The sequence below is a fragment of the Pinus tabuliformis genome, chromosome 2_1 (assembly GCF_031772625.1).
Source record: "Pinus tabuliformis cultivar Carrire ecotype Pingquan chromosome 2_1, CPIR1, whole genome shotgun sequence".
NCBI classification, from domain to species: Eukaryota; Viridiplantae; Streptophyta; class Pinopsida; order Pinales; family Pinaceae; genus Pinus; species Pinus tabuliformis.
Genome location: NC_142299.1, coordinates 460,349,136 through 460,365,377, shown reverse-complemented (window position 1 = coordinate 460,365,377; position 16,242 = coordinate 460,349,136). Strand labels below are relative to the sequence as shown.

The 16,242-nt window shown below is 37.5% G+C and overlaps 1 pseudogene; it reads left to right on the top strand.

Moving 5' to 3' along the window:
• Positions 1 to 11,194: 11,194 nt before the first annotated feature.
• Positions 11,195 to 16,242, top strand: part of LOC149200910 (mitochondrial outer membrane protein porin of 34 kDa-like) — a 31,780-nt pseudogene continuing 26,732 nt past the window's right edge.

Below are 16,242 nucleotides of genomic sequence, written 5' to 3'. Positions count from 1 at the left end.
AGTTGACTTCTTATCTTCCAGTTTCATCGATTAGAATATGGCACACAATGATTCTAAGAAAGGCTACCACCCAAAATGGGCTGAGAAAATCAATCAACTACAATAAGAACTATTACATTTGCAAATTCATAATAGTCAGATAACATCTACATTGATCACGACTATGGAACTACTAGTGGAGCATAGAGTTAAATTGAAAAATTGTTGAGGATGAACTTGTTGCTCTTTGTCAACAAATTAATAAGCTCCAATCTTTTGTTAGTTAGCATCAATAGCGTCGGTCTTCTATAGGAAATTCAATAACTCTGCAAATGTGTCTCTTTTGGACTTAAATGTATCTTAGTCCCCTAAAGAGGAAACAAACTTGGGTAATGAGAAGTGCCCTCCTCCTCCCAAATGGTGCCTATGAATTTCAAGTCCATAGGATTTTGAAGGTTTTCGGAAGATACATGTAACTAGGCAAATAAGTTTTGCAATTGTTGTTGCTAGGAAGCTTCGAATTTTGTATGAAGATAAGCCTTATTGTTTCTTAGTTCCCATTAGTAGAAGATATCATTTTTGTACTCCTTAATGTATGGTTGTGTCCTCAAGCACAATTTTTTAGTATAAATATTTCTTGTTCCAATTTCTAATAATAATAATAACAACAACAACAACAACAACAATAATTTCTATTCATATAAAATATGAAAATTATATCTATATGATTTTTAAGTAGTTATAAAGCCAGTTTAGATCCACTTTAACTCTAGATCCATCAAGCATCATGGGGATCAAATCTATCAAAGTGCAAACCTCTTTTGTGAGTGCAAAACTTGAGGAAAGGTTTGCACGTCAAGAGATTTGAACTCTCTCGACGCTTGATAGATCTAAAATTAAGATGGATCTAGGTTGATTATATATATATATATAGCTATTCATTTGTTTAAAAATTAACTATCGAGCTGACATTGATAATTATTATTTTATTTTATTTTATTTTTATTTTTAATATTTTTATGTAATTTGACCAAGTCAAAATGTTTATATAACACAAAGAGACATTACAACATCTCTTCCATATCGAGCTAGAGAATCCCTCCTGATACAAATATATAAACATTATAAACAAAAATATATTAAATTTTAAAGATAGTATATAGCCATCACCATTAACTCAGTACACAAAAATATATAATAAATGTTATATAAATATTTAATCATTCCCTAAAATATTAAAAATTATTAAACAAATTTTTGGAATATATTTAATTATTAACATATTTAGATATTTCTCTAAAATTTAAACAAATTTATTATATTAAGTCAACACTCCACCCATATTATATAATTTAACTTATAATTTCAATTAGATTAATTAAAATATTTATGTTATAATATTATTCCAATTTAAAGTGTTTATTTACTATAATATTATAATAATAATAATTATTTTATAATATTTCAAGTCAAACAGTAAATTGGTGTATGAGATTCTTTTTATTTGTAAAATGAGGAACTCGCCTTTGCTCTAGTTAGATTGCTAAAATTTATAAATGTGTATATACTCTACCCCTTCCAAATTTGAATACTTGAAATATTTTTATTTAAAATTTGAATCTAAATCAATACTTGGTTTAACTATATTTTCATAAAGAGATGTGCATTATGTTTTTGATTGATTGGGAAATATTTATATTAATATAAAGATGCAGTGAAAAAGTATATAAAAAGGCTTTCTGCTCGAATGTGATATGACTATCCATTTTCAAATAATTCCCTATTAGAGATAAAATAGAGAGTTTCCAATATATCAAATTTCTAAAGAGCATAGAAACATAGATTGTGCTAAAAAAAAATCCTAAAAAGAGGTAAACTTTACAATGCATTCAGAAGTTAAAAAGAGGAAGAAATTCACTCACTAGGAGCCTTCTTCTTCGTTATATCAGTAGTTTTGGTGATGCTTAAATCTATGATTGTTAGTCATTTGCATCCTTGTGAGATTTCTCCTTATCTGCATTGATAAAGATGAGAGGATGAGTCGTTGAATCAAAAGGAACAAAGGTTTGGGTGGAATTGCAAACTAAATGGAGTTGGATTTCCAACTTTTATCCTCCATTTTTTTTAAGTAAAGGGACTTTGTATTATAGTAGAGTTACAAAATTTACATTCATCAGAGCATTAAAGCTCAACAATGATTGGTCATAAGCATGGGCCTAAGAGTAGGAAAGCAAAATATGATGGAAAATATGGGGAGATCTCTCCTCGCGAAAGATAAACCAAAGAACCTCCCAACAATTACATTCCAACAAAATGAACAAAACCATGACTAGCAGGAAAACACAAACTTGAAAGACAAAGAGAAGGACATGTAACAACGCAACCAACAACACAAAACATACAGCAAGACATCTCGCAATGCTACCTTGAGAGACCACCATCACCAACCATTGTTCATGGGGCTCATCCAGGACCACAGGACACAATTTGTAGTAGTAGGGGTCGTTTGGAAGAGGGAGCCCTGAGGAGGTTGGATGGCTGGAAGAGGTTGGAAACTCATAGTTCCTTTGAGGAGAACCACTAGCATGGCCACCTTGATTACACACTTGGTTTCTAATACCACCACCTTTTCCATAGGAGGGGCTTGGACCAACAAAGCCATATTTTGACTCGTTTTGTGATTGGAAACATCGTGGAAAGGGGCTACAAGGCCAAGAATGCATAGTGTCTGCATGCACTAGAGATACTGATGAATAATCCACTGTGTCTATTGAGGGTGATTCAAACCCCTAAAGCTCCATGCCCAGAAGTCGGGCAATTCAACGATATGTTGATTTCGCATGGTGTAAGTGGCATTCTAGGTTTAGGACATTTCATTCCAACAACACATTAGTGTCTTATTGATCCCAATAATGTCATTGTAGGATATTGCACAAGGAACAAAGATGGTCACCATAGACCGGGAGCTTGTGTGCTTCAGCATCTGCAACCATTCTTCTAAATCAGTGAGGAATTCCACAATCAAAACGTTCATATTCATGCCCATGCTAGGGAGGGTGGGGAGGTCAGTGTCGCCCACGGCCTCCTCCTTCGGGCCTTATTTTTTCTCGGACCATATTTGTAGAGAAACCAAATAAGATGATTTTAAGCGGCGTAGTGTAACCACCTTTGTTCTATAGTAGAAATCGATGGCCATTGCAAAAACTCCTAGAAATTTAATGAAGGGTGAAGGACTCAAGACACCAAGTGGCGTATCCATGTGCTTAATGTGCTTTAAATGCTAGAGGAAAGTGGACTTGACACCACCACCACTCTCCCTTCTTGAGACATGGTGGGAAGCGGGCCTGATGCACAACCAAATTCTGAGACAAGGTCTATTTTTTAGCTGCATTAAGTGGGAATGGAAGTTGGGGCTATTAGATTGTCACCCAAATCCACAGGAAAATTTTCCTCTCCATTTTTTATATGCGGAAATTTTTTTGGACCAAATAACTCGTGAAAACTTCATTTTTCATGAGTTATAATAGTTGGGAATGAGATTGGTTTTCATTAGCATTGATTTTAGGATAGAAGTTTGGCAATTGGTTTTCCAAACCAATAATCCTAGCTTTATGTATTTCTAATGCTTGTCTTGTTCTTCTAAGTTTAGTATAATCCATGCATAGGTGGTTGAGTGAGTCCCCTTGTTGTCTTATTATTAAAGAGCTCATCCAAACAGGAGTCTTGTTCTTCCCATAATCAGTTGCAAGCAAAGAAATATCATTACTATACCATGCCAAGTTTTGTTGTGTCCTTGATATATTATGATCAAAGATACCTTGGACAAAAAGAAATTCACACTCCCTACACCCCCTTGAATAACAAGGATATGAAGCCCAGGAGGCCTCTAAAGCACTACAAAAAGTGAATTCATAGTTGGAATGGTGTTAGATAAAGCTAGAGAGCAGAGCCAACTAGGAGGGCTAGGAGAAACCCACCCAAAATTGAGAGGCCATGAGACCATGAACAGAAAATTATGGAGATAATTCCCCATTGGAGGAGAGAAGATGGAAGTTGAACAAGGAAATCCTGAGCCAAAAGAGGTATGAACCAAAGGGATTTCCAGCTGAAATACAAAAATGAACCTAACCTTGTGCAAATCTTCATGCCATGACAAAAATCTCAAATTCATCCCAATTCCATGTAATGAGGAGATCATAAGTGGGGGTAGTGATTGTGAGGATCATGTGAGGGTGATAGGAGGGTCTTATCAACCATCTCCCACCAGGAGCATGATGAGTGACAATTTGTTGATATTTGAAGAGGCTCATGTTGATAATATGAATGAGGATTGAGGTGGGTTTATGGGATAGGTTCCACATATTTCTTAGAGTTGATTAAAAATTTCCCTATTTTCCTTTTTGTCACGAATCTTGCTAACCCATCTGCCTCATGATTTTGATGCCTAAGGACTTATAGCAAGAAACTGATGCCATACTGTTAGAAAATTATATATTACGGAGCAATGGAACACATAAAATATTGCAGAAATATAAACACAGAAAACGCATAAAACAAGAGTGACATAGATATACGTGGTTCACCCAGTTTGGGCTATGTCCACCCCGAACAGCCAGTCCTTCCTTTCTATTATCCAGAAAAATGAAGAGACACAACCTACAACAGATCCGCTGTAATATCCTCTGTTTTCTCTCACAGTCTCACCTCTCTGCTTCTCGCTCGGAGAATACACATCTATTACACAACGTCAATACAATGCCTTCATATGAAGAGAGGGGTTGCCTTCTAGGGCAAGAAACCCTAAACTAAACATAAGTTCTACCATCAAATCATCCGCCTAATGAACGGCCTAGATTGACTAGAAATTGCTATACTTTTACAAGGCAATTTTACATCTGTTTTTAGCTTCAAGGGCGTTGCCCCCAAACCCCTGCCGGGGGACCACTGGCCCCCAAACCCCCCAGCCGGGGGGGATCGACCCCCCCGCATGGAAGGGTGTACAAACTTCCTGGGGTATACATCCGGTTGAAACAAAGACCTCTAAACAATCATGCTCCACATCCAACACATACTACCTTTCTTTTATTGAATTTTCTACAAGATATATTCCAATGAATAATCTTATGAGGCTAGATAAAGAGTAGAGATCTGATGATTACTCTGGAATCTCTAATCATTATTAACTTTGCAGCTTTAATGTATTTTTTTTAATTTTGGTCCATATAGTAAAGTGTATGCTTATGCTACATTGTCAATGGTTACTCCTAGACTTTAGGCATATAAGTACACTTTTGTCCCCATGGGGTTGTGGATAACCCCCCATTGCACTTACCACCTCTAGGTTCTATTTTGAGGCCCCATCAAAGAATGACATGTGAGAATGTTGATCCTTTTGGCATGAACTAAAGTTTTGATCGTTGAGTCAACTTTTCTAGCATCAATTAAATGAGATGGGATTTTGGATATGAGTGGTTGGAATGTTCAATTATTCAAACCATCCTAATTCTTCCTTTTCTAGATTCCTGGGAAGTCCTGGTTACCGGGTGCAAGCCCCGGAAGTGATGATTGATGCTATGTGATTCGTTCTCCACATTTCACTAGTTTCAATCCCACTTCTTCACCCCTGTGAGCATCACCCGATGCAATGAGTGCTAAGTGAACTATTCAAAAATCATGAGAAATTAGTCAGTTACGACTACCTCTCATGGAAATGGTCATACGTTTGAATGACTTACTTAACGCAGTTGAATCCCAAAAATGATATCTAATATAATGCACTGCGTAAATCCCCCATACTTAAATTCAAAAAGAGTCAAGGGATCTCTACTTGAATGGTTCATGAGGCACAATACTTGCTAAGGTTTTGCAAATGGGGTAGCAAGCTAAGTGGGCTTGATTGTGGGAAAAACTCCACATTTAAGCGCGCTTGAGCCAGAGGAGTTCTGGGTTGGGTGACCTCTTGGGAAGTCCTGGTTACCGGGTGCAAGCCCCGGAAGTGATGATTGATGCTATGTGATTCGTTCTCCACATTTCACTAGTTTCAATCCCACTTCTTCACCCCTGTGAGCATCACCCGATGCAATGAGTGCTAAGTGAACTATTCAAAAATCATGAGAAATTAGTCAGTTACGACTACCTCTCATGGAAATGGTCATACGTTTGAATGACTTACTTAACGCAGTTGAATCCCAAAAATGATACCATTATATTTCTTGAGTGAACTCATTTGAACTGGAAGCACTCCAAAATAAGAGAAACAACTCCATGGTCCATTTGATTTAGCAAGGAATATTCCTGAGAGAAGATGGCCCTATTTCTAGCGAGCTACACTTTTTTATTAATGTATGATAAAAGACTTGTATATTGAATTCATCAAAGATATTATGTTTATGGGTGTGAATTTTTTTATAATTATAATTTTTTTTTGTTATTTTGGTAAGATTGTGATGACCATAAAGGTTATTGGCTTTCCTGCAAATGAAATATAGGTTTAAACCACCTTTATGTCTTATATAAAGACCTAAATTGGTTCTAGAGCTCGTCTTCCGTGAACATAAGGAAATAGGTTAACAACCAAGGACCTAAAGGTGTATGGCAAAAGTGAAATTATGCACCCTTAGGGATCTCTAGTGAATCATTTTAGGTGGCATGGTTTTTCTTGAGTAATGGTGATGAGTTATCCCTCATTCATGGATAGCTACCAGTGATGATTGTCCCAACTATCTTTTCAAAACTAAATTATGATAAGTTTTTCCACCTTCATTTAATCAAAAATAGAAAGAAAAAGGTTTAAAAAACAAAAATCATGGTGAAAATTTGTATAAGGAATATAAAAAGAAATAGAAAGAAATGAAAACAAATCAATGAAATTGTTATCACTTAGGGAAAACCCTGGCTGCGGGAAAACCCTTAAGGTAACCTCAAACCTCTTTTATGTTGAAAGATGGCCCTTCAACCCAGAGAGGGATCTCTCCGTAAAACTAAACTACTCTATGGTCACTGTAGTAGTAGGTTTCGCAATTGAGTTCAGTGGCTAGATTTAGTTTATAGGATAAAATTGGTTGGATTGTTTACAAAACAAACCATTGGGCATGGAGTCTAGTTTTAAACAAGTAAAGCTACAGATCTAATGAGTAAGCTAAAAAGAATGATAGCATCAAATCCTTTAACTATATGAGAAATTGGAAGAAAAGAATTGATATGAGACAGAGTTTATAGTTGATTGAGGTAACAAATACTAATGGTTGCTAAATACAAGAAAGGAGCATCAATGAATCCTAATCTTAGATATTAACATTTTCAGACATGTAATAAAGTCTTTTATAACAAAGAGGAAACTAACAAGGAACTACAATGCATGAGTTTCCTATAAAATGCTCACTAAAAACTGTAATATAGTCAAGACTTCTCAAGTATACCAGAATGCAAATGTTTTTTTAATAATTTCCAACCCTTCTTCATTCTTCATAAATTGTCTTATAGAACTTACATCAACTGATTGAAAAATAATAGTCTCCATAATAATTAAAATAATATAAGATATCTAAATATCTTCAAGTTCATGCATGTAAATAAAAACTTAAATACATTCAGTTTTTTTCTAAAAATAGCTACTGGAAAATATGCTTATATATAGGTCAAGTGAAATATCTTCTCAAATTTTCTTCCTTGGAAATAGAGATAGGTCCCTAACGGATAACACAACATCCTAGCTGGAAAAACAGGTCCCTCTACAAAACAAGTCCAAGTTTCCTCCAAACTGATTTTATGTTCATCCTTTATTTTATTCGGACCTACTCATGAAAAAACGTTGATACTGTTGTTGTCATCTTCATTGGTTTTCTGATTTGTAGCTTTCATTGATAGGCTCACCGTCAGCATTTTCTTTTCCGCCTTTTTCAAAATTGTTGACAATAGGAAGGTCAGCATTTTCACCTATCTGAATTTCGCTGACAACGGAGATGTCAACGCTCCTTGTTTGCTCAAAAATCACAGACATAATGGTTGTTGTCCTTTGTCCCTGTATTGTTTTCTATCAGCAGGCACACAATTTCATCCCAAAATAGCTGACAGTGGATTTATCAGTCTTATAAAAAACATTGGCAATTAGAATGTCAGCTTTCCCGATTATTCTGTTGTATGCAAAAATTATAAGGCCGACTGTCAGTGGTAAAATGAAAACCCCGTCTCATGAAATAGATAGGAAAATTTTCAAGTTTAATCCTCCAAGCCTCTTAGCTAAGGGTATTAGTTTCCTGAGAAGTACATCCACCTTCTCCAGTCTTTGTTTTTTCCTTTTCCTGGTCTCCATAAGTCCCTTTTTCATAGTTTCCTTGTCTCTACTCTTCTTAGATCATGTAGCCTTCTTCTTGTTGATGATGATGAGGTCCTTCAGTGGAATATTGTCAACATCAATCACTTCTTTGGCAAAATATGGGTTATTTCTGAGTTTATTTTTGTATCTTAATTTTTCAGTTCGCCTTGTATGGTGTCTATTGCCAACCTTGAAAATTTCAAATAGTGTCTCCTCCTCTTCAGCCTCAGGCCTTTAGGAACCTTTGTTTTATCTGTGTCTGTAGGGGAGGGTTCGAAAGGTGGACTCACAACCTAGGAAGAGTTGATATCAACAGGTGGCTTTATAAGGGATACGCAGTCTTATTTATGGAGTCTGGCACTTTTCTTATGGTATATTTTGGAAATCTTAGGGCCAGAGGATGTATATGGAATTTCTATGTTTTCTTGGCTAGGAGGTGGCTCAATAGGGGCTTAACCTTTAGTTTTCTTCTCCGTGTTTCCATCCTTTGGTATGCCTCTTCGTCTATTAAGGGGTTGAGGTTGAAAACCTCCTAAAAAAGGAAATGTCTCCAAGTCCTTTCTGCCCTGGCTAGCTATTTTTCGATTAACAATTTTATTAGGTCTTTGTGGTATATGAAATGGGAGGAGGGATTTGTGCGGGCCGTGAACCTAGCTTCCATATGTTTAAGACTTCCTAGTAAACAAAAACATGGATTAATTATGATTTGATCAGCAAGATGTGTGAGGAAATAAAAGTGGCAGAGGTTTACCCCGTTAAACCTTCCTTCGCAGGTGAAATATTTTTGACATAGGTTTAAAGGGACATGCCATTTGTTTTTCAACCACTCCTTTCGAACTTCATACCTCCAATTTTTCCCCTTGAATTCTTCTTTGAAAAAGAAAGGGACATTGATCCTTCCCAACACATGACTATGGAAAATCTTCTCTCGATCTGTTGGTAAGGTTGGTGGTCTTAGTAATTGATTGTTCTGTAACTGAAAACGATAGGCCTCCAACCTCCATGCGATTTAAATCAAATCTTTGAGGAAAATACCAAGACACTGCATTGCGGTAGTTGGTACAGTGGTGGAAAAACTCACTCCAACCGGATTACTAAAACAACTGTTGGATTTCGAGGTATATGTCCAGTAAATCCAGCGCTTTGGGCTCAAACCAATTCACTTTGCCTCCTTTCCCCATCATGTTATGTTTTCCTCCCGGGATTCGATCCTAAATCCTTGTGAGAAAAACGGTTTCAATGCCAAGTGTGACTGACTCTGAACTAACAAAAACAAACTACTGGCGGGACATGGTAAAACAACTTGACATGCGGATGGATATTACATTTGGTGAGTGAATAATCACAAAGCTTTAAGTTCTGATTATGAATAGAATTCATATCATATGGTAAAATAATTTTAAATAGAATTCACTCATAGCAGCAAAGTTGAACAAATAATTAAACAATACTTTTTACCCATCAAAATAGATAGAGATACCTTTCAACAATATCGTTGACGTTGACGTTGTTAATATAGTCATCACTTTTTAAATTTAAAATTTGGTTTTGGTGCTGAAAGTTGACCTGTCAATCAAAATGAAATTAATGATAGGCTTGTTGTCATTGAATTCCTTTGCAAGACCATATCATATCACTAAAATGTTGATAGGCCCCTTATCAGTAATTTATCTTTTTTATTACAACTAAAACATTGACACTAAAACTGTCAGTATTTTCTGAAAATTAAAAAAAAATGAAGTTTACTATGATAACAGAAACAAGAAGGGGAGCAAGGCATACTCACCTAAGAGGTGCTAAACTCAAATTTTCAAACCCCTTCATATGTTAAATGTTTGATTCCCCACATAAAACAAGTGGTAAAATAAATATAAAAAAATTCAAGAAAGAAAGGTTGAATGAAACAAAGTGTTGGGTTAATAGTGTTTTCTTACCAAATTCAATTTTCTATAGTTAAGTATATTTTATCAAACTATCTTTTTAAACCATCAATATTTAAAATAATATTCAATCCATTATGTTAGTGAAAACAAAAATCTTGTAACAAGAAATGTTTGCCTTCAAACTCACTTTGTTTTGAAGTTGAAAACGCAATAATGCAATTACGTCGTAAGGTGTTTCCTCTGGGAAGAACTCCCCTAGACTGCCACTCTGCACCATTGGGAATTGTTGGATCAATTGTTAGATGATTGAAATATTTTCACTCGTTGGATTTCACCACCGACTCCTACTTGAATTATCAACCACCTAACTATCAATCGTTGAATTGTCAATCGATTCCTTTATTTCCATTGCATGCCATCCTTCTGCTTGAACTGTGAGGTCATTGAACATCGATCATCCTCGTCAAGGTTGGCACGTCGGTGGACCAGACAATCTCCACACACTCTAACTACATGAAGATTGGTGATTGCATCATCGACAGGGGGCAAGGCAGGTCCCTGGGAAGGAGTTGTTGTTGCTCGATTCCTAAAGTTTTCTCGTCTCTTACAGTAACGATATTTTTAAGTGGTTGCAAAATTATGGTCATCTCAAGTGTTTGAATATTTGAAGAAGTTATTTTATGCTTAAGCATTCTTCTCTTGAGCTTCATGGTAGTACTGCGGGAAAGGGGGCGGAACTATTGGATCCAACTCCTAAAAGGTTGATGAAGAAATTGGAAAATGTTACAGCATAACCCAATCAGGGAATATAGACCATAAAAAAACCAATGACCATGATAGTTGGACAACAACATCTCCAAAGAAGTAATTGTCAAGATTTCAGATTTGAAGCAAAATATTCTCAAAAGCATATACTCGGGTTTTAGGGGTTTATGCTCTTCATTCCAGCTTTGCCATTCTCCGCCCATTATCGCGTTTAGATCACCTAACGATCCAATTAGGTTGTGGACTCGCAACAATGGTTAAGGGACGTGGTTTGTTCTCTGACATTGGCAAGAAAAGTTGAGATCTCTTTTATAAGGATTTCCTAGTTGACCAAAATTTTAGTCTAGACACCTACACTCCCACCGGATTGGTCTTTACATCCACTGGTACCAAGAAAGGGGAGTTTTTTCTTGAAGATATCATCACAGAGTTGAGGAATAAAAATGTTACAACTAACATTAAAGTGGACACAAGCTCTAATTTATTTGTAACTGTGACAATAGATGAACCCACAGCAGGATTGAAAGTTATTCGTAGCTTCACTATCCCAGACCAGAGATCTGGAAAAATTGAGCTTCAATACCTTCATGATTATGCAGGGATTAGTACAAGCATAATGTTGGAATAGAAATAACAACAGGGTTAAGATCTGAGGTTCGGGCATAGGGGGCCAACAAGGCTTCGTTGTAGTATAGCACAACGTCAACATTTTCACCTTACTCAAGATGGGTAAGGAGTTTCACTTGAGACGTACCGCAACCTAAGGTAGATGAGGGTTGGAATCTAATATCAGGGGAGCCATATCAAATGATAGAGAACAAATGACAGTAACTTAACACTCAAAGAAACTAAATCATAACAGTCTATTTATGCCACAATAGAAGACTACCTAAATAGGCGCATATATAAAAAAATCTGAATAACCAGAGTAATAAACAATGAACACACTATAATTCGAGAACAATCTTCTTCGTTACTATCAAAATAAGCACATTACATAAGTCTCTCGGCCATTCCTCAACATTAGAACGCCTACAGATGGGATATAAACTCATACAAATATAACCACGAAGTTGTTCTCATAGCTCTCCAACACAAGAAGAATGGTAAACTCTAAGAACAAAATGTAACCAACCAACCCCTTCTCCACTCTCCTCTCTATGTTTTATATTCTTCGACCAAGTTGAACTACCAGTTCCTTTTCCCTTGCTCGGTTGTCTTCATCCTTAGCTGCTCCTGCTCTTTCCTCGTTTGGTTGTCCCTGCTTCTTCCCGCCACTCTTCCGCAACTTCCAGTCTTCCTTCAGTCTCTTGTCTTTCCTCGGTTGTCAAGTCCACAACTTCGCAACGACCACTTCCACCACTTTTTAGTAACCCCTTTCTCCATAAATTATCTCAAAAACAAAGGCCCCAACAGGCCCTGACCACATTCCATTAACTCGTCTCCGAGTCAATCTTCCCTTGTTGTTGTTGATGTTGTTGATGCTTCTGCTGGTTCTTCTGCTAATGTTGTTGTTGGTGCTTCCTATGGTGTTTTTGTTGCTTATTCTTGGCCAGATTCTTTAAAAGAAGGCCCTAATTCAGGCATAACAACAATAGTCATATGGAAAATTTGATTATAGTTTTTTAGCGTCATTTGCCAGGTCTTTGTGATTGCAGCTACTTGTTTGAGGAATTACGTCATTATGTTGGACATTGGTTGGGCTGGTCATGCCTTAAGGAAGCCCATTGTACCTCCATATCCTCACTTAGGTCTTGAAGTGTGTCTACATGTATCTGGTATGGGGGCCGAAGATCGCAGAGTATCTGTTTTGTTTTGGACGACTCATCTTCGATCTGTCGGACACAGCCTTTCACAGTGGTGACTTCTGCTCGGAACTGCTTGCTCTGCTCCTTGTCCTTTGTATTCTTAATAACAGTGAGGAGTTGATTAATTTGTTTCAGAGTGGGTTGACTGGCTGATTCTTCCTTGATAGGCCCCATGGTCAGTCATGAACTTACTGCAGTAGGGTATACGCATCATTTAGGGCCTCAATGATGGATTCCTTGAGAGCAGTTGTAGCGGTAACCGTTTTCTCAATCTTGTTGGCATACTCGGTGGTGGGTTCTAGCAATGCACTCCTCGCAGCAGCAAGTGTATGCCTAAGCTATCGGTTGGTCGAAATTAAACCATTGCACGCGGTCTGGATATGGTTGCAGCATTCGACCAGTGTGCAGGAGAAGAAACCTTCTGGAGCATCGGTTACCACATCATAAATGGATGACCATAGTGCCCAGAATCTTGAGGTAATTTGTTCGACCTGCTCATGGAGTTGTTGCTTATCTTGGTGGAGCTGGTCTCGTTTAGCTGTTAGTGCAGCAAATTGTTTTTTTTTATTCTCATGGTTGGCAGTGAGGTCATTATGTAGTTGTGCGGCCCTCTATGCAGCTTATTGAATAAAACTGAACAGTTGAACTGAGGACCAACTTTGAAGATCATTTTGTTGCATGGTGGATGTATTTGGGAATCATCTCTGCAGGGGCTACCCACTAGCCATGGACTTGTCTGAGTGTCCATGAGGTGAGGTAGCTTGTTGTGATGGCTCTAAAAAGAGAGGAGTTGTTTGGATGGAAACGAGGTGTGATGCAACAGTGGAACAAAACGAAATGGGAGTGTAATGGGCTCGACAGTGGTAATAAGTGAATGTGGAATAATGGACCCTATTTTTAGCAGTGGACCTAACTATAGTAATAATGACATCATGGAGCGATGATGACTCCTATGTTGGGGACTGCCATGGTGGACTGGATGACTAAATCAACTTCCACGTATGTCTTAGTTCCTAGCAATGTCCTAGAGGGTATTGTGTCTGAGAGGGTGGTGGAGGTAGAAGCAGTGTGTGGGGATGGGATGTGTGAGCTCGATGATGCAAATGATGTGGAAGGTGTAAACTCTTCGATGATGAGTGAGGCAGTGTTGGACAGGGGCTTTTCAAGGGTGAGGTCGACAATGTGCATTACAGGGTTCGATTTCTACTTCTTGGCTATGCGTGGAGGCTTTGTGACTTTTTATTTATGGAGTTTGGGGAAGGCGGGTTTAGATTGTGAATGGGTATTTACAACCGGTATTACAACAACAATATGGGCGGTAACTAGAGGATTGTTTTGTATTAAACCTTGAGACTTAGTAGAGTTGGAAACCAAACCTAATGATATGTCAATATTTGTGATGTTCTCCTTTAATGAGCTCATGTGCTTCTTCAGTTGTGAGAGGACCAGTTGCAGCTCCTGTTCATCCATCCACTTCTTAGACTCCGCAACTGTTTATCCTGGTAATGGTAGTGGCACCATCCCATCAAATAAATACATGCACCTTCCTTCTCTAATTTCCCCTATGACTCCTGGCCATGACCCAACATTTTCACGGAAGGCTTCAGTTGATAGCACAAATTTTTTAGCCCACAACTGGAAGGTATGCAGTTGAACACAGTGCAACCTCACGAAGGTGTTCCCATGAGTATCCCCGAACCAAATTGTTGTTGAATACTTGTCAAGTAGTGACCTAGGGATTTGTTCTGCAACTCTAATGACTTCTAGCATCTTTACATATTAGACGTTGAACGAAGCCTCATTTATCTCTTTGCTGCTCGGGTCTCCTAAATTTCTCCAAAGCACATATTGAAGGGCAAAGAGCTGGTATTTTGTGATTAGAGCTAAATCTTGGCGCTCTGGTGGGCACCACTTTCACATTTTCGAAGCAATAAAAAGATAATCGTAAATGAAATTGGTGGTCCGCTTGTAGACATCTTCACATGATTCAAAGAATTCCTGGAGGAGGAAAACACACCAGTTCAGTTGGGCGCCTTCTACATAATGCTCAACGAATGAAATCATATCCAGTGTGCACTCATTCCTGGAGAAGTGAGACATCAACTTCCCTACAATAATGTGGCAAGTGAACTTAATTTTTGGGGAGTTGATCAGGTCTATGCATGCTACCTTTCCTCCTCTCTTGGTAGCATACTTGGTGTACTAGTTTGAATCACCCTCCTTCTTTGCTCTTTTGGAATTCATCTGAAACACAATTAAAACTGCATCTCCTTCCTCCAATAGACCTGTAAGTATTTGAATGTCAACTGCGTGAATTGGGTACTCCTTGTCGAGCCAAAGCGACCTAATGTGCATTCTGTTGATCAACAACTGGGTGCATTGCATCACTGCAAGAGTTGTCCCAAACACACTGGAACTCCTCAAATTTAGTAGGGTGGACCGTTGGATCCCTATAAAGTCATTCTTGGTCTTGATCATCAGTTTCACATCTTCTTTTGTTACTAACTCTGTGTATACCTCATGTTTTAGGGCTGGGAATTGGAATGAGTCTAATAGATCATTCCCGACTAGATTTGATTTGTCATACTTGCCATAAAGCAACTCTGATACTGAAATTCTTTCGTCCAACCCAAACTCAGGAATAGAGAGAATTTCCTCTGTCATGCTTGAGCATCGTTGATAAAATAAAATCAACGGGGGATAATAGCTAATCCTTAAATGACAACACTTAGAACCAGATTGAAAATGGAGCGACTCTACCACCTTGGCTTCGGACTCTAAGAAATTTGACATTTCCATGAAAATTAAGTAGACCAACTTGACACGACGTTCCTAACGAGACCCCCTAACTAATTACTATGGAAACTTTCCGTATGAAGACTCAAATGTGTTAATACAGTTGTCGGCTGAGTTGGTCCTGACTTGGTTGACGTAATTCTGAAAAAGGAAGGTGGAGTTGATGGGTAATTATGTTATCATAATGGAATACGTTTAGGAATTAATTATTGCATATAATGGGAAATATTTTATAGGAATCCAAGCTGACACCCGAATTATTTTCTAATTATTACGGAAAGGACTCTTAACACGCGTGACTTCCCCTTGACCACAAACAGTTGCAGTGCGGTGGAATGATAGTTGCAACTAAGACTGATGTCATGGATCCTTATGTTGTACCTCTGAGTTGATAATGGCCAGCTATCAAGCCAGAGCATTTAGGATAATTGTTTTGGGGTTTTTGCTTTAATTTGGAAGACCAATGAATGAAACAGATGTAACACTGTAATGCCTAACCTTTTGAATAATATTAATACCAAAACAGAGGGCTGCTATAAAATTTCACACAGTGATAAAGCTTGAATAGTGGTGAGCAGAAAAAAAAAAAAATTTAATATGATTATCACAATTTTCAGATAGAAAATTAAATAATCATAAGTATGAAAACCTCTGACCGATGTTTAGAAGGTTCAAGAGAATATGCTTATGCTTACAA